We start from the raw sequence: 20151 nt of genomic DNA on the forward strand, positions 1-20151 counted from the left end.
GACACCCCTGCAGGGTTTGAACTTTCGAAAGCCGTGCCCATGGTTATGTGGCAGATGGGAATTTGTTAATGTCCGGTTGTAGTAAACTTGAAGTAAACTCTTGTAAAATACACCAACCGTGTGCTTGACCGTGAGTGTCTTTTTTCGGGGTTGTTCGAGAGGAGAACACGGTTTCTGGGTTATGTTTGACGTAAGTAGGAGTTCAGGATCACTTCTTGATCATTACTAGTTGACGACTGCTTGCTTTGCTTCTCTTCTCGCTCTTATTTGCGTAGGTTAGCCACCATACATTGCTTAGCCGCTGCTGCAACCTCACCACTTTACCCCTTCCTTACCCATTAAGCTTTGCTAGTCTTGATACCCATGGTAATGGGATTGTTGAGTCCTCGTGGCTCACAGTTTACTACAACAACAGTTGCATGTACAGGTTATGCGATGATCATGATGCGAGAGCGATGTTTACTTGTTTTGGAGTTCTTCTTCTGCTTCTTCGATCAGGGGATAGGTTCCAGGTCGGCAGCCTGGGCTAGTAGGGTGGATATTGTTTGAGTTTCTGTTTATGTTTTATCCGTAGTCGAATGTTGATCTTATGTATGATGTATTGTTGTATTCATGTGACATTGTATGTATTTTGTATCCCCACTATTATGTAATGTTGATGTAATGATATCCACCTTGCAAAAGCGCTTCAAGATGCGCTTCTATCCTTGGTGGGACCTTTGAGTTCCTTTAGGATAGGGTCACATCTTGGGCGTGACAAGTTGGTATCAAAGCCTCGACCGACCCTAGGAGCCCCCTTGATTGATCGTGTAGTTTTGGCTGATGTCGAGTCTAGAAGAAAACTTTTTCGGAGTCTAGTTATATCGGAGAGTAGGAATTCTTTTTACTCCTCTGCCCCTTCGTCACTCTGGTGAGAAATCTTGACGTAGGTGTTTTGGAACTACTTCTCTTCTCGTTCAAATTTTTCTTTAAGATCACGCGGTTAGTTTTCGTTCGTTGTCCATCCTCTTTTCAATCCGACGCACTTCTCTTTGAGTCATTCGATCCTCTTCATACTTTGCAAGATCAATCCTCAGTTCTTTTCAATCGATGTTGTTTCCCTGTCCGAAGTTGTCCTTGTTTTTCCCACCCGCCCACCCTTTTTCTTCTCGAAACAGGAGAACATAATCGAGTGTCCTTCCTACTCGTGCGAAGCCTTTGTTTTTTCCCTCAATTATTTCAATTGGTCTTTTTTCTCTTCAAGTTACTCGTCGATTCCCCGTTCAAGTTGCCTGTGTTTTCTGGCCCTCCCACCCTTTTTATTCCCGGAGTCTGAGTCTCTATTCAAGTATCAATTTCATTTGTGCGGAGTATCTTCAGTCTTTCCTCAGTTGTCTCAACCGGTGAATTCTCGTCTGGTTCATCTATGCTTGTCTTGTTTTCTTTCCGGTGGATTCAACTCAATTTTCTCGGTTCGATCATATTATTTCCCTCGACCGAAGTGTTTCCCCTTGCTCGTTCCTCCTCTCGTCATCCTATCATTCGTCTTTGCATTCAATTATTTCAAGGTTGTCACCTCATTCAAATCTTTCAATCGTTCCGGTGCATCATTTCTCATTCAAACAATCCTTTCCAACGGTGTTTCTTTCAGTGGGCCCTAACCCACAAGTCTTTCCTAGGATCTTACCTGACTCTTCTGATTTTTCGGAGCTATTCTTAAATTCTTTTCGAAGTATGACGTAAGTATGAATTTCATCAGTCAGATGCTTTTCCAAGATCGATTTCAAATCATTTTCATTGTTGGCTCAACCTCTTCGCTTTTCATTCTCCCGGAGTATTTCAACAATTTTTGGTGGTGTTTCTCGTCGTCATTCTCAACATTTGAAGACCGAAGAAGAGTTTTTCCTCTAAATCTTGCCCGTTCTCTCGAGGACACGTGGTTCTACGTCTTGTTATCCTCGCAAATTACCCCGTTTGTCAGAAATTCTTTTCTTCCATCCGGAGTATTTCAGGAGTTGTTTTCCCTCTCGATCATCCGGAGGTCATCTTTTCGGAATATTTCTTCGTTCTAAGTTTTCAAATTCGTTCTCCAATTATTCTATATCCGTGCCCCTTCGGCCGTCTTAATATTATTCCGGTGCTTTGTTCAAGTAATCTGTAATCAGTTCGAGACCTCTTCATTCCGCGGTATCAAGTTCTCTCAAGCATCTTCGTGCTTTTCTAATTCCTCCCGGTGATTCATCCTATTTTCCTCGTTCTTTTTCATTTCTGACGGTGGTTCATTCAAGATTTCTTTTCTGTGGTTATCGTATCAACTCATTCGTTCTTTCCAAATCCTACCGGTGTCATGAAGATTTTCCCAAGTGTTGCGCTATATCTCCCTTTAATCATTTCCATCGTGGATAAGTTGTATGCGATCCATTGCTCTCATCAATTTAATTGATGAAGGATGAGCATAACATAATTCTTATTCTTCTTTCATCAAGTCGATTTATCTCTTCTTTTTGAAGATTGATCTTGATGAATAATCTCTTGATTCCAAGTTGTTCATCTTTTCTTTTCCGGAGTTCCAAGTTTTCCGCATTATCGTCGCGAAGCTCCATCTAAATCATTTCAAGGCTTGAATCCTATTCTTTTCATCCTTTTGTTTACTGGAGGCTCTACATGGTGGTTCATCAAGGATTCCTTTCATTCTTCAATTGTTCTTCAAGTTTTTCTCTCGAAGTTATGACCCGCCAAGCTATACTCTAAAATAAACATGGTGCCCAACACATGTTTTGTTTTGAGGAGTTCAAGCATTCTTCATCTTGCATCTGAAGTGCAATTCTTCCTACCTTATCTTTTGCGGCGGTATTATGCCATTCTTGATAATTTTCCTTCGTGTCTCATGATTCACAAGTTTTCAAGACTGACATATTTAAATCCATCATTTTCTGTTTGTTCAAGAGATCTTTTCAACCAATCAATCTTTTGTTGGAGTTATATTGGGTTATATCTCACTTGCAGTCTTCCCTAAGGAATGTAGCTATTTGTGGTGCTTATCAATGATCCAATTTTCTCCTTCTCATCTTGGTGAAGAAGTTGTTCATCTCTTTGGTGCTCTCAATCAAATCAATGGTTTCCATTAGTGGCCGGTTGTCACCTCATAGTCTCGAGATGTTTTCCATAAGCCCACTACAAGCTTATTCGATTCGTTGTGGGTTTTCCAACAACCCCGTTGTAACCTTCTTGGAAGGATGCTTTCCAAGCTCATTTGTGGCAGAAGTTGGCATTTTCTTCTCCATTCTGTTATTCCAATGATCTATCTTGTATTCTTTCTTCCGGAAGCATTGTGATGTTGCTCTTTTCACTCATCCCTCGAATTGTGAGGATCATGTTCTTTTCGTGCTTATCCATTTAACCGGAGTGTTGTGTCATCTCTTCAAGTTCTTTTCATCTTATCAAGTCTTGCATCTCTTTTCAACCGGAGTGTTGTCCGAATTTGTTCTTCCTTGTCCCTTGTTTATCTCGTTTCAACCAGAGTTGTTCCAATTCCTTCTTGTCCTTGGTACTTGTCATTCACAGCTTTACAGCCTCCAAGGTTCACATGGTGTTCCTTCTTTCTATTCTCTACCGCAGTGCTCTCAATTGTGTTCAACTCCGTTGTGTTCTCTCTTTCAACTTTTCAAACTCTCAAGGTTCTTTGGTTTCACTCATTTGTCGAAGAGGCAACTTAGTTTTACCTCTTCTCTTCCTCTTCTGTTTCTCTCTGGTGCCATCCTAGATCTCGGGACGAGATCCTCTCGTAGTGGTGGAGTGTTGTAACGCCCCGGATACAACTTTCAATATTCGTAACTCCAACTCTTGCCTTTTCCAGAGATGCGATATGATATTTCCTTCGTGGTTGGGTTTTGTCTTTTGTTTTGCATTTTGTTCATGTCATGCATCTCATCTCATAGCATCATGCACATTGCATTTGCATGTTTTCATAAAAACTCGTAGCCGTTTGCAGTTCCCTTTCTCTCTATGCCTCCGTTGTCATTTTGTCAGGCCCTTGTCCTCGTTGAACTCTCTTGACCCCTCGTGTGCGTGTCCGAAACTGCTCCAAACCCGACCCGCTCTGTCGTTACCGATGGATCCGGATCATCCGTAAACATCCCGAAAGTATCTTCGTTTCTTTGTTGGATTCTCCCTAGCCTAATTTTCCGTCCGTCCGATTACGATCGGAGGGACGAGATAACCCCTAGCCTAACCTACCCGCTATATATACTAGTCTAAACCGAGACCAAATCCCTAATTTCTAGGGATCCTCCTAGCCGCCGCCACTCTCTCCCGCATCCACCTCGGGATCCTCCCTGATCCAAATCCTCCCAACCGAGAAGTGCCCAAGCTCTTCGCTTCTCCTCCTACCTCACTCGATCCCCCTGCTCGCGCTGATCGAGCCCCTGTCCAGGAGCTCCCACAGCAACCCAGCGCCGGCCTCCCGCGCTCGACCTCATCCCCAACCTCGCAAGCTTCCTCGATCCTCTCCCGAGCAGGTGCTCGCCAGGAGCCCCGCGTCCCCGACTCCGTCCGGCCAGCCACGTCGCCGGCACACCCAACAGCCAACCAGATGAGCATCGCCCCCCTTCTTCTCCCTCCCGTGCTCCTCCCGTGCTCCTCCCGTTTCTCCCTCTTTCATATCCTTGCATATCTCTCTCTTTCTGTCAGCTGGAAGCCACGAGGAGGTGCCCTCGTCCCCGTCCCCATGGAGCCGTCGTCCCAAGGCAAGTTGTCGGCTTACCTTTGCTTCGCCTTGTCGTCGCCGCCTCTCCGGTGAGGCCCCGCGCCGCCCCGTCATGCCACCTCTTTCTTCCGTTTCCTCCCAGCGTTTCCCCTCTCTCATCTCTCTCTGTTCTCCCTTTCTCTGTCGATAGGAGCACCCCCACGCCATGGCCTCGCTGAGCTCTGCCCGCACCAGCGCCTCAAGCCGCCACCGTTCGCTCCAGATCCGGCCCCTCCGTCAGATCCTGTCGTCCCAGTCCTGTTCCGGCCGGCCCCCGCCGACGCTGTCCTCGACCGGATCCCCGTCGCCTGACGCCGCCAAGTCCCGCTCCTGCCTCTGTTCGAGAGGAGGAGGCTGCAGTCGCACAACCATGTTGACCGCTTCTCTCCTTCCGCTCGTCCCGCTCGCCTGCGCCGTTGACCCGTCGCCCTGCTGCGTGGGCCAGCGCCTCCCCAAGGCCCAGCGTCCCGGCCTACCTCCTCCTCTCCACAGTTCCAGGGCAAGGCCCATGGTGAGCGCCCAGCCGCCCCCTGTTTCGGCCCAGTTCCTATTTTTTTTCAGATCTGCGATTTTAGTATTTTTCCAGAGAGTGCAGTTTTGCAGAAAAACCCCTAGAGTTCATGCATTAATAACTCACAAGGGGTGCATCATATGTAAATAATTTATATATGTAAAATGCTTAGAATTTCATCTAGTTTCACATTATGCCACTTTCATCCATGTTTGAAATGTTTAAGATGTTGTTTTATTAAATTTGCTCAAATGCCATGCTAAAATGATTTATTTCATAACTAAATAACCGTAGCTCGGTTTTAAGTAAACTTTATATGTAAATGGGGTGGAAAAATGCCTAGTTTAACATGGTGCACTTTATTTTCCTGTTTAACAACAATAAAATATGGTTAAGGGCAGAACAATACCAAATTCAAATATGCAGATGAGGATTTTCCGGAATTGTTGTTTGTTGTTTCCGGCCTCATTTAAACTTGCATAAATAGTTAGTTTACTTATGCTTCACCTCTTGCCATGTTTAACAACATTTAATATTGTTTGGTAGCTTAAACGAGATTAAACTAAATATGTCAATGTGGTGTTTTGTCAATATGCAACTTGTTGCATATTGAGCTCCACTTAATTTGTAGTATTGTTTATTGCACTTTGCCATGCCATGCCTCTTTAAACCGGACATGCATCATACTTGATTGTGCATCATGCCATGATTATGTGAGGGTTGTTTACCATGTTGTTTGCTTCTTTCCGGTTTGCTTCTCTCGTTAGCTTCGGTTTCGTTCCGGAGTTGTGAGGATTCGTTCGACTACGTCCGTTCATCTTCTTCATGGACTCGTTCTTCTTCCTAGTGGGATTTCAGGCAAGATGACCGTCACCTTGGATCTCACTACTATCATTGCTATGCTAGTTGTTTCGTTCTACCGCTTTGTTGCGTTACCTACCACTTGCTTATCAAGCCTCCCAAATTGCCATGAACCTCTAACCTTTGTCACCCTTCCTAGCAAACCGTTGTTTGGCTATGTTACCGCATTTGCTCAACCCCTCTTATAGCGTTGCTAGTTGCAGGTGAAGATGAAGATTGCTCCATGTTGGATTATGTTTATGTTGGGATATCACAATATCTCTTATATTATTAATGCATCTATATACTTGGTAAAGGGTGGAAGGCTCGGCCTTATGCCTGGTGTTTTGTTCCACTCTTGCCGCCCTAGTTTCCGTCATATCGGTATTATGTTCCCGGATTTTGCGTCCCTAACGCGGTTGGCTGATTTATGGGACCCCCTTGATAGTTCGCTTTGAATAAAACTCTTCTAGCAAGGCCCAACATTGGTTTTACATTTGCCTCTGCCTATTACCTTTTTCCCTTGGGAGTCACGCATCCTGAGGGTAATCTTTATTTTAGCCCCCCCGGGCCAATGCTTGTCTAAGTGTTGGTCCAAACTAGAGCCCCTTGCAACGCCTCCTCGGGGAAACTCGAGGCCTGGTTTTAGTTGTATGGACTGCTCATCCGGTCGTGGCTTGAGGCGAGATACGCGCGGATACTATCAGGATTTCGGCACGCCGGGAGGTCTTGCTGGTCTTGTTTTACCATTTCCGAAATGTCTTGTAAACCGAGATTCCGAGACTGATCGGGTCTTCCCGGGAGAAGGAATATCCTTCGTTGATTGCAAGATCTTATCATGGGCTAAGTTGGGACACCCCTGCAGGGTTTGAACTTTTGAAAGCCGTGCCCGCGGTTATGTGGCAGATGGGAATTTGTTAATGTACGGTTGTAGTAAACTTGAAGTAAACTCTTGTAAAATACACCAACCGTGTGCGTGACCATGAGTGTCTCTTTTCGGGGTTGTTCGAGAGGAGAACACGGTTTCTAGGTTATGTTTGACGTAAGTAGGAGTTCAGGATCACTTCTTGATCATTACTAGTTGACGACCGCTTGCTTTGCTTCTCTTCTCGCTCTTATTTGCGTAAGTTAGCCACCATACATTGCTTAGCCACTGCTGCAACCTCACCACTTTACCCCTTCCTTACCCATTAAGCTTTGCTAGTCTTGATACCCATGGTAATGGGATTGCTGAGTCCTCGTGGCTCACAGGTTACTACAACAACAGTTGCAGGTACAGGTTATGCGATGATCATGACGCGAGAGCGATGTTTACTTGTTTTGGAGTTCTTCCTCTGCTTCTTCAATCAGGGATAGGTTCCAGGTCGGCATCCTGGGCTAGTAGGGTGGATATTGTTTGAGTTTCTGTTTATGTTTCATCCGTAGTCGAATGTTGATCTTATGTATGATGTATTGTTGTATTCATGTGACATTGTATGTCTTTTGTATCCCCACTATTTATGTAATGTTGATGTAATGATATCCACCTTGCAAAAGCATCTTCAAGATGCGCTTCTATCCTTGGTGGGACCTTCGAGTTCCTTTAGGATAGGGTCGCATCTTGGGCGTGACACTGTGTGTCCTCGGGTTTAAATACCTAGCCGCTCCAACCAGACGTACAACGGTCACAGTAGTTGGAACTGGTCTACCAAATCATTGTCTTCACCAAGCCTACTAGTTCTATTTCCTCAACTCTTTCATTTTTTCTCATTATGTTGAGTGTTTGTTCATATCTGTTTGAAGACTTTGACTGAAGACTTTCTCAATTTCCTCAGTTCAATTTCTTCAGTTTGTCTTCATCCTGTTTATCCTATGTTTATGTTTTCTGTACTGTGTGTGTGTGTGTGTTTTCATTTCACCATGATGACCATGCTTATGTTCTGTTATGTTTGCATTTGAGTACTTATTCCGCTACAAGTAGTTCTTCTCTTAGGAATTTCCTCACCCTGAAATTCTTCAGTGAAGAATTCATAAAAGTCGCCTATTCACCCCCCTCTAGTCGACTTAACACACTTTCAATTGGTATCAGAGCAAGGTACTCCCTTGTTCTGTGTGATTTTAGTTTAACCGCCTGGAGTTTTAGTTATGTCAACCGCAGGTATGATCAAGGTCTCTGCTGGGTGTCCTACCTTCAATTGGACGGACTACCCCTACTGGAAGAATAAGATGCGAATGCATCTTGAGGCAATTGATAACGATCTCTGGTATGTTGTGGAAAATGGTGTTCCCTCTATCACTCCTACCATCAACACTGTTGACGTGAAGAGATTCAAGTAACTCGACTCTCAAGCGAATAACATCATATGTGGCCATCTGAGCAAAGGGCAGTATGGCAGAGTGAGTGCTTTGGAGACAACTAAGCTTATCCGGGATAGGCTGTCCAAAGTCAATGAAGGAGTCTCAACACAACGTGACTCTCGAGTTGACATTCTTCGCAATCTCTTCAACCGCTTCAAAAGACTCGACAATGAAAATGATCAGCAAACCTTCGATCGCCTCACTGACATCTCAAATGAGCTTCAAGCACTTGGTGCCACTGACATCACCGACCATGAGCTGGTGAAGAAATTGCTGAGATCGCTTGATTCCTCATTTGATACTCTGGCACTGATGATACAAGAATGTGGAGACTACAAGTCACTTGATCCCGCTGATATCCTCGAAAGGCTAAACACTCATGATTTCCAGCTTGCTGAGAAGAGAGATCTCTATGGTCCGAGCTATGGCAGATCACGCGCCCTGAAGGCCAAGGCAGTGTCTAAATCTGAAGGCGAAGACTCTGGTAGCAGCCTTGGGGATCCTGAAGAACTGAGCCAGGAGCTAGCAATGCTTGTGAAGAAATTCCAGAAGTTCTCAAGGCGTGGTCGCTTTGGAAAATCCTCAAGAAGTGATGATTCCTCATCCCGTGACTAAAAGAAGAGGCTATGCCACAAATGCAAGAAACCTGGTCACTACATTCAAGATTGTCCTTAGTGGGAAAAGGAATCAAAGAAGAAGAAATACAAGGATTACAGTTCTGATGAATCAAAGAAGAAGAAGAAGAAATCCTCAAAGTCTTCATCATCAAAATCCTCGAAGTCTTCATCTAACAAGAAGAGCAGTTCTAAGTTTGGGCATTCATTGGCAAGGAAATGGACTCTGAAGCTGAATCTGAGGAACATGAGGAAGAGGAGGCATCTGAGGAGTCAGAATATGGTGTGGCGAGCCTAGCCCTCGCTATTGCGTTCGTCAGCAAGTCGATCTTCAACTCCGAAGAAAATGGCTTCACCAACAATGCTGACGAAGGCAATGATGACTATGCTCCCACCTATTGCTCCATGGCAAAGGGTGCCAAGGTACTCAAATATCCCTCCTCTGAATCAAGTGAGGATGAATCTTATGAAAATCTCAAGCCTAGCTACTCTAAACTTGCTAAGATTGCTGTGAAACAACAAAAGGCTTTTGAAAAGGTTCAAAACATGCTAGACAAAAGTGATGATATGTTGGGTGAAGAAATGGATCGCACTAAAACCTTGACTGAAAATCTTCAGAGACTTTAGTCTAAGTTTGACAACCTTCAAAGTCATCATAACACTCTCTTATCTGATCATGAGAAGCTTTCTTATGAATTTCTTCAAAGAAAGCAAGATCTTGAAAAGTTAAGGGAGAGTTATGAAGATCTTCAGAAGGAGCGTGATTCATTACTTGCTCAACAAATCAGCGTTGCTCAGGAAGAATTCATTCCTCCATGTTTGAAGTGCATTGAACTTGAATCTGCTAATTCTTCACCTAAATGTTCAAATGCTTCGACTGCTACAAATTCTTCACCTGTCTTTGCTATCACTAATTCCTCATCTGAGGATATTTCTAGTATCACTGACAATGCAGGGCTGAAGGAATTGTATATAACAGGCATGTACAAAAGCCTCAAAGGGCATCAGGCTCTTTGTGATGTGCTTAAAAAGCAGATCCTCAATAGGAACCCTAGGAAAGAGGGTATTGCCTTTGAGAGGAAACTCAATGCTGATGGAACATACTGGAAGCCTGAGCAGTACCCCAAAACCTCATGGGTTGCTGCAAAGGGACCTCTAGTAGACCCATCTACTTTATCTGGCTTTACATGTGAATCTCCTCATTCTTCTGATGAGTCATTTGACTCTAACTATAAACTGTTCAAAAATCAGAATGGTGAAGTATTTGCTAGATATGTTGGCACTAACTACAGGAACGGTTCTCCTATGAAGAAAACCTGGGTTCCCAAAAGGTGCCTTGAAAGTCTTCAGGTGAATGTCATCATGACACCACCTGTGCAGAATAGGAACCCCAGATCAAATTTCTCATATGGACCAAATTCTTCATATGGATCCAAGTCCTCATATGGACCAAATTCCTCACGTGGATCAAATTACTCAAAAGGATCAAAGTCCTCATATGAACATCATCGTGCTAACGCCTCTGTTTCGCAGGGAAAAACTAAGGGCTATGAATATGTGCATTATTCTTCTAACCATTATGTTCATAAGTCCTCGAAGAATTTCTGTGCTTATTCATGTGCTTACCCTAACTCCTCTTATGTGAAACGAAGTGGACTGGCTTCGATGCCACCTTTCTCTTATGGAGCTCGCAGAATGATGAACTCTTTGCCACCCTTTCAGATGTGGGTGGTGAAGAAAAGGAACTAATCTCTTATGCAGGGTCGGGTCTCCAAACGAACTTAAACATCTGAAGAATTTGTTGGAGACCTGAATATGCTTGAAAGGACGCAAGCTAATCATGAAGAAATGAATTTTCATTTCTCACGTCCTCATTCTGTTTTATCTATTCCATTGCTTGATGAAATTGATCTGATGAACTTGATGTCATATTCTTCACTGATGAAGTATATGAGTTCGTAAGCTGCACTAATTCATCTGCAGGATGATCAACTTAAAGCCACTGAGTGGGTCCTCGATAGTGGATGTACAAATCACATGACTGGTGACAAGAATCTATTGGTGGACACTCCCTTATCTCAATCGCATCTGAAGCATATCACCTATGTTGACAAAGGAAAAAGCAAGGTAGTGGGTCTTGGTAAGGGTGCAATCTCAAAGGATCGACACATGGACAAAGTCATGCTTGTCGAGTCCTTAGGATTCAACCTCATGTCAGTCTCAATGCTTTGTGGTCTTGATATGGTTGTTATCTTTGGAAAGTATCGTTGTGTTGTGATCATGGAAGTTGAACATTCCAAAGTCTTCGAAGGCTTTAGGAGAGGAGATCTGTATATTGTTGATTTCTCTACAGGACCACAACCAGCTATATGTCTACTTGCAAAAGCTTCAGAAGGCTGGCTATGGCATCGACGACTAGGTCATGCTGGCATGAGGAACTTGCACACGCTCGCGAAGAAGAAGCATGTCATTGGCATTGAGAATGTCAAATTCCTCAAGGATCACTTTGTGCGGAGCCTGTGAAGCTAGAAAGATGACCAAGGCCAGGCATCCCGCGAAGACTATCATGACTACCACTCGACCATTTGAATTGCTTCACATGGATCTCTTTGGTCCTAACCATTATTATGCATTCACTAATGAAGCATCTCTATATGGCTTTGTTATTGTTGATGATTACACTTGTTACACATGGGTGCATATTGTCACTTACAAACGTGAAGTGCAGGAAGTCTTCAAACGATTTTCCTCGAGGGCTTCAACCAACTTTGGTGTAAAGATAATATCACATCCCTAGTTCTGGTATGACCTAGACTAGCTAGTCATGTGTGCATAATGTTTAAATTTTATTTAAATTTGAAATGGGGATTTGTGAAACCCTCAAAATTCATTTCTGGAAATGACCCAGATAAAAATTGCTCCAAAAGGGTCCAAGAAATTGTTCATGTCTCTCTCTGAAAATATTGTGCAGAGGTAAAAATCAAACCAATATTTTTAGGAGCTCATAAATATCTATTTTGGCCATTTGGAATTAATGCAGTAATTATTTGCTTTGGATATATATTGTTATATATATATAATATTGTCCAAAAATTATGCTAGTTTATGAGGAGCTCTCGAATAATACCACTAGCTCCTACAAAAATTGGCATAAGAAAATAAAATGATTTAGTATTCTACTAAACCAGAACAAATGTCAGCAAAATAGAAAATAAACAAAAAGGGGAAAACCCTTACCTGGACTTATCTAGGCCACTTGCGGCCTGGCACTGTGCGGCCCAGCAGGCCGGCCCAGCCAGCTGGCCGCGCTAGTCGTCCCCCTCCTCACGCCAGAGGGACAGGGCGCATGGTCACCGCACGCCGCGCGCATGCGCACCACGACAGCTGCCTACCAGCCCTCTCCCCTCTTCGACCTGGCCTCGCCAGAAGCGCCCAGCGCCGCCCCGCACCTCTCTCTCTCTCGCTCGCTCTCCCTCCTCCCCTGGATCTCTCCCTCTCCCCGCGACCGAGCGATGCCGTCGCCGCAGCTCGTAGCCGTCGTAGCTACCGCCTTCCCCTCGCATCCCCACCTTGTCTGCAAGCTCCGGCATCGTCTGCTGCTTCGCCCCACCCTGGCCCCGAGCGCTGGGATGACCTGCATCGCCGCCTCCATCGTCTTCTTCACCGCCGGCCGCCGCGGATCTCCACCGGCCGCACGTCGCCTGCAGGACCTCCCCCCGAGCTCCCTGACGCCTCCCCGGATCCTCTGTGAGCCCCTCCGTCGAACCCCCTTTCTCCCCTGCTGTTCTGATGCCCCTAGCCATAGTTCCACCGGAGCCAAACTCTAGCCGCCGCCGCGAGCCTCGCTCTGGCGAGCTCCGGCGTCCCTGCCGCCTCCCACCTGCCCCACTGGGTGCGGGAGAGCCCGGGCTACGCCCTGGTTCCCTTAGCCGCCACCCTCGTGGCCTGTAACACGGACACCACCGTGTCTCGTGGTCGCCGGCGACGACCTTGCCGACCTGACAGGTGGACCCCGTCGGCCAGGTGATTAGCCTAAGCTAATCACCAGTTAACTAAACCCGTGACACTGACAGTGGGCCCCAACGCCCTAATCCTCCAATTAAGATAAAACTAACCCTGTTAGTTAATTGTGACACTGACGTGTGGACCCCACATGTCAGGTTTGACCCGGTCAGCACCGTTGACCTGCTGATGCAATTATTCTTTTCTGGTTTTAAAACAAATCAGGAAATTCCAGAAATTGTTATAAACTTCAGAATTTCATAGAAATTCAACCATAGCTCAGATTGAAATAAGTTATATATGAAAAATTATCATAAAAATTCAATATATCCATCTGTACTAGTTTCATGCATGACAAACCAACTTATACATGCTGTATATGAGAAGACACATCTATGGCATTTTAAGAGACTTAAATTAGAGTTGCATTTGAACCTTTGGTTCAAATGGACCTCTTCCAAGTTGAATGCTAAATGCATTAGCTCAAAACACATCACATATTCATGCCATATTCATGCATCATATTGTTGCATATGCTTTTGTTTGATTGTCGACACCGTTCCTTCTCGATAGGTCCTGCTCCGGAGAGTGTTCCAGAGTACCTGTCCAAGGAGCAGTGCCCCCCTGTTGATCTACCAGGCAAGCAAAACCCCCTTGTTCATTCCGATACAATCCCACTCTCTCGCTCTTGCTCTTTGTTATTGCATTAGGACAACAACGATTCAACTGCTACTTTATGCTGTGGTAGTTGAACCCATTCATCTGCATGACCTGTCATTGCCACGGTAAATAGTTGAAACCCACTAGCATGTGTAGGAGTTGATTGAGCCATGTTGTGTTCCTACCATGTCATGCCTGCTATTGCTTAGAGTTGTGTCAGGTCTGATTCATTGGGAATGGATTGGAGTGTTATGATATGTTCTGATGCTGAGAGTTAAGTGTGTGAACACGATTTGGTAAAACTAGCGGTGAGAGGCCATGTAGGAGTACATGGTGGGTTGTCTCACTGGAACCGTCCTTAAGCACTGAGTTCTGTGTATGTTGTCCAATGACTAGCTACTACCACACATTGGGTTCCGGTAACTCGACCCCTCTCGACTTATTAACCAACTTGATCTCTGTCTAGGAGTTGCAACTAGTTTCTGGTGTTTGTAGGTAGTGCTATTTTTCTACCGAGTGGCACCCGACAGGGTGGGCTTGGGACATACTAGGCACAGGTGGCACGGTGTACCAAGTGGCACCCGGATGGTGAGCTTGGGAACCCTGCTCACATCATTTGGGGCCGTGAGCGACACCCCGGCCGGATCTCTTTGCGGATGGAACCCGAATAGGCGATAAACCTGGACTATAGTCTTGCGTGGTTAGTCAGGTCGTGGCCGACACCCTCGCCAGGCTTCCGCTTGAAGGTTGCCGAGATACATGACATGTACATGGCGGTAAGTGGCGAGAGCGTGTGTGAAGAAGTACACCCCTGCAGGGTTATCATGATCTATTCGAATAGCCGTGTCCTCGGTTATGGACTTCTTGGATGCTTACGTGGTTCATAGACAACTTAGTGGATACCATGTTGTGATGCCATGTTGTATTTACACATATCGAGCATATTGTGTGTATGATTGAAATGCTTGGTATGTGTGGGATCCGACAATCTAGTTGTTTAGCCTTGGCAGCCTCTCTTATGGGGAAATGTAGTCTAAGTGCTTCCATGAGCCATAGTAGTCCGCTACAGCCCGGTTCACCGGAGTCCTGTTAGCCCAGCACTACTGCTCAGGACACTTGACTGGCCGGCATGTGTTTCACTTCGTTCCTGTGTCTGTCCCTTCAGGGAAATGTCACGCGGTGACATCTGGAGTCCTGCCTAGCCTGCTACAGCCCGGGTTCCCGGAGTCCTGTTAGCCCAGTGCTATAGCCCGGATTCACACGCTGCTGACCGACATGCTCGGTGTGAATCATGTATGCCTGTCCCCATAGGTTAGTGCCGCTTTGGGTTCATGACTAGCCATGTCGGCCCGGGTTCTCTGTCATGTGGATGCTAGCAACACTATCATATACGTGAGCCAAAAGGCGCAAACAGTCCCGGGCCATGGTAAGGCAACACCCGTGGGAATACCGTGCGTGAGGCCGCAAAGTGATATGAGGTGTTACATGCTAAATCGGTGTGACTTAGAATTGGGGTCCCGACAGCTTTGGTATCAGAGCCTGACTGCCTGTAGGATTTCCAAGCCAACCTGGTCGAAGTTGAGTCTAGAAATTCTTTAGTTATGTAAGGGAATTGATTGTGGAAGGGAACGTAAGGCTCTTTTTACTCCTTTTACCTCATGCCCTTCTGATCTGAGTCATCCTATCTTCCTACGGGGTTAAGGAACTAGGCTTCCTCTTCTGTCTATCAGGATCACATGTTACTACTCCGTAGTCTCTTAGGATTGGTTGATCAGAGTCATATCCTAGTTCGAGTACCTCTGGTGTAGCCTGTTTAGTAATATCTCAGAACCTTGAGTGATGATGTTGAGTATGGTGCTACCCCGTCTTTTGTAGAATGTCTCATTTTGAGCACTTTACTGCCGTTATGCTGCCGGAATTGTCCTAGGAGTTTGAGAGGTACTAAATTTCCTTGTGCTACATTCTCCATCCTATAGTTGATGCTGATTCCGTCCTTGGTTTCGTTTCTCGGGATGTCGTTAGCTAACCGAAGTTCCGTTGCTCGTAGTCGGAACCACGGAGATGGTAGGGATGAGGATCCTCCCGACTAGTCTTCGTTGGCAGAGTTCATGTTAGACATGGAGAGGAACAAGCATGAGTCTAGCCGCTTGTTAGCACGTATCGAGGAGAACACCGCACCCCAGTGCAAAGAGTCAACGACCATATATGATTTCATTGGTTTGAAACCACCTACATTCCATCATTCCATTGAACCACTCGATGCAGATGACTGGCTCCGTAGTATCACACACAAGCTGCGTTCCGCGAGCGTAGCTGAAGGTGACAAGGTCACCTATGCTGCATATCACCTGGAAGGTCCTGCTAGTCTTTGGTGGCAGAACTATGAGGCTATGCTACCAGCCGGCCAGATACCTACCTGGAGAGATTTCACTGAGGCTTTTCGTGAGCATCACATTCCTCAGGCTCTCATTGACCGCAAGAGAGAAGAGTTTTGTAGTTTCACACAGGGTAAGATGGCTGTTGATGCTTATAGTAGAGAGTTTGAGAACCTCGCCCGCTATGCTACGGAAGAAGTGTCCATGGATGCCAAGAAACAAGCTAGGTTCCAGAAGGGTCTCAACCCCAAGTTGCGTCGTGATCTCCACCTACATCACTATGATACATTCCAGGTTCTTGTGAACATGGCCATTAATGCAGAGACAACTCAACTCACTTACGAGGAGTCTCGTAAGCACACCTATGATTTGGTTTGTTCCTCCGGTTCTAGTTCTCAGAAGCGCCGGATTTGGGTTCCGAACTCCGCTCTTCCATCCGGTTATACACCGAGGCCATCTTGTAGTGTGGCACCTCACCCAGTTCAGCAGTATGCTCCACCCAGACCTATTGGTAGACCGCTTGTCAATGCGGGTCCACGTCCAACTACATGGACTTGCTTCACATGCGGAGAGCCAGGACACTATGCACGTGACTGCTCTCAGGCCCGTTATGCTCCACCCCCGCCTAAGAAGTCTGTTGGCCGTGGTAAGCCATCACGCAAGATGATCAGTGTCAAGTCAGCTCCCACTGAACGTGGATGTGTGCATCACGTCTCAGCTAAAGACGCTCATGATGATTCGGATGTCGTTATTGGTACACTCCTTGTCAACTGTTATCCAGCTTCGGTTCTATTCGATACCGGAGCATCTCACTCCTTCATTTCTGAAGGCTATGCCAGCTTGCACAACATATCCTTTTGTGATATGCCCTCTCCACTAGTAATTCAAACCCCTGGATCCAAATGGCAAACTTCTAGCATAAGCCATGGTAATGAAATCCTTGTTGACGGACTTGTATTCCTTGCATCACTTATAACCCTCAAGTCTACAGATATTAACATCATCTTGGGTATGGACTGGATGAAAGCTCATTATGCCAAGATTGATTGTTACACCAGGTCTGTTCAACTTACACATCCATCTGGCAAGATAGTCACTATCTCCACTAGAGTTGCAAAGTGTCAACTCTATTCTCTTAATGCCAGCTGAGGGAGTCCTGGATTAGGGGGTGTCCAGATAGCCAGACTATAACCTTTGGCCGGACTCTTCGACTATGAAGACACAAGATTGAAGACTTCATCTCGTGTCCGGATGGGACTTTCCTTGGCGTGGAAGGCAAGCTTGGCAATACAGATATGTAGATCTCCTCCCATTGTAACCGACTCTGTGTAACCCTAGCCCTCTCCGGTGTCTATATAAACCGGAGGGTTTTAGTCCATAGGACAAACAACAATCATACCATAGGCTAGCTTCTAGGGTTTAGCCTATCTGATCTCGTGGTAGATCTACTCTTGTACTACCCATATCATCAATATTAATCAAGCAAGAGTAGGGTTTTACCTCCATCGAGAGGGCCCGAACCTGGGTAAAAACATTGTGTCCCTTGTCTCCTGTTACCATCCGCCTAGACACACAGTTCGGGACCCCCTACCCGAGATCCGCCGGTTTTGACACTGACATTGGTGCTTTCATTGAGAGTTCCTCTGTGCCGTCGCCATCAGGAAGGATGCCTCATCCCATCTTTAAAGACGGCACTGTTGCTAAGGGAGCTTTGGCTGTCGGCCAAACTCTCCGGCTAGGTGGTTTTCTTATGACCGCCTGTTCGGCCGCTGCGCCGACGATGACTTCTCGGATCATCAAAAGCAATCTTCACGTCAACTCAAAACTCGGCGAGCAGTTAGATCCAATGGAGCTCTCTTCCCTAAACGAGCTCTTGGATCGCATCGCCGCCCTGGGAGTCGCTACAGACTACGATCAGATTGGGCCTAAACCCGATCTGAGAAAGATTAACTCTCCCCAGGTCACCCATCACGTTGTAGTGGTGGAGGAACAATGCGGCGACCCTTCATCTATCTTAAGGACTAGCTATGTCCGGATTCTCGATCCCTCCAAGCCGGATACCCGCGGAGGGGAGGACGTCACTGAAGCCCTGAACCTAGAGTCAGGCAGCGGGCTAGATTCATTGGACAACATCCAAGAATCCAAGCTTCCGAGTTCGGAAACTCCTTGGCCCCTGAGTCTCAGATTGGGTGAGGTTTTAGATTCAATTCCACCAACCCACCCAAACATAAGCGATCTATCCCAAATTAGTCAAGAGCCCGAAGAAACAGTACACCATTACTGGGCTAGATTCCTCCTGGTCATCAACAGGATAAAGGACTGCCGCGAGGAAGACACGATCTCATTCTTCTGCAATAATTGCATGGACAAGGGGATCCTCAACGCCATAAGTCGCCGTGAAATTACACGCTTCGCCGACTTGGCGTCCATAGTGCGAAAGTACTGTGCGATGGAAAGCGCCTGGAAAACCGAAATCAAAATTTGGGACAATCTGGCCCTGAATACAAACCCAGTCCGAAATAAAAGGGTGCATTATCGCCAGACACCCGGGTTAAACACCAAAAAGCAAAAACCCTCTACAGGGCATGGAACCGTACTGGAGGGATGGCTCAATGGACCCTGTAAAATTCACAGTGCAGAGGGCGCCACACCAACTCATAGCCTTAGAGCATGTTGGATACTCCGGCAGGTGGCCAAAAGTGGCGAAGATCTTCTAAACCCAGAAGCCACTGAGCACCAGCCCAGGGACACCAGTACGGTATTAACAGTCTTCGAGACTTTCACATCAAATAATATGCGAAAACGAACACTCCGCAGCCTTGCCGAAATCTACCACGTGGCAACAATAAACCCATGGAGTGACACGGCTATTACTTTTAACGCCAGTGACGAACCTAAATTCCGAATAGCCCGAGCACCAGCCGCATTGGTCCTCAGCCCAATAGTGGACGACTTTCGACTCACCAAGGTACTCATGGATGGCGGCAGCGGATTGAACCTCATTTATGAGGAAACCCTTCAAAAAATGGAAATAGACTGGAACCGCATTGAGCGAAGCAGCACAACCTTTAGAGGAATAATCCCCAGTCGGGAAGCGCGCTGTACAGGAAAAATCACACTAGATGTGGTGTTCGGCATGCCGGACAATTATAGGTCCGAAGAGGTCACGTTCCAAGTGGCCCCGTTCAGTAGCGGATACCACGCTTTATTAGGGCGGGAGGCATTTACAATCTTCCAAGCCATACCCCATTACGGGTACATGAAGCTCAAAATGCCCGGGCCCAATGGAATCATCACTCTCGCTAGTGATCCGGACATAGCACTCCGCGCCGAAAATAAGACAGCCGCACTAGCCCTCGAGGCACTGTCCGAAGCCCTAGCGGCCGAGGAACTGACTGCGCTGCGCTCCACGGTGAACAGGGACGACATGATACTCGATAAAAGATCCAAGTCCACCTCCTTTAAACCGGCGGACGAAATAATCAAATTCCAAGTCCATCCAACGGACCCTACGAAAACAGCTTCCATCGGGGCACAATTAAACCCTGATGTAGACGCCGCTCTACGAGAGTTCCTACGCGAGAACTGGGACATTTTTGCCTGGCACCCTTCAGACATGCCAGGAATCCCAAGCAGGCTGGCCGAGCATAGCCTAAATATTCTAAAAGGATTCAAGCCAGTCAAGCAGGCTCTTCGGCGTTTCTCTGAACCTAAGAGACAAGACATGGGAGAGGAACTAGCCAAGCTATTGGAGGCCGGATTCATCAGAGACATAAAACATCCGGACTGGCTAGCAAACCTGGTGATGGTACCAAAGAAGGACAAATCCTGGCGCTTGTGCGTCGATTTTAAGGACCTCAACAAGGCTTTCCCAAAGGATCCCTTCCCCCTCCCCCGCATCGATCAAATTATCGACGCTACCGCAGGACACGATTCATTGTGTTTCCTCGACGCATACTCCGGCTACCATCAAATTAAGATGGCAGAGCCGGACCAAGCCACAACAGCATTCATCACACCATACGGCCCCTTCTGCTTCAACACAATGCCCTTCAGGCTCAAAAACGCCGGCGCAACATATCAGCGCAT

Source organism: Triticum dicoccoides, chromosome 6A, assembly GCF_002162155.2.
Source record: "Triticum dicoccoides isolate Atlit2015 ecotype Zavitan chromosome 6A, WEW_v2.0, whole genome shotgun sequence".
Taxonomy (NCBI): domain Eukaryota; kingdom Viridiplantae; phylum Streptophyta; class Magnoliopsida; order Poales; family Poaceae; genus Triticum; species Triticum dicoccoides.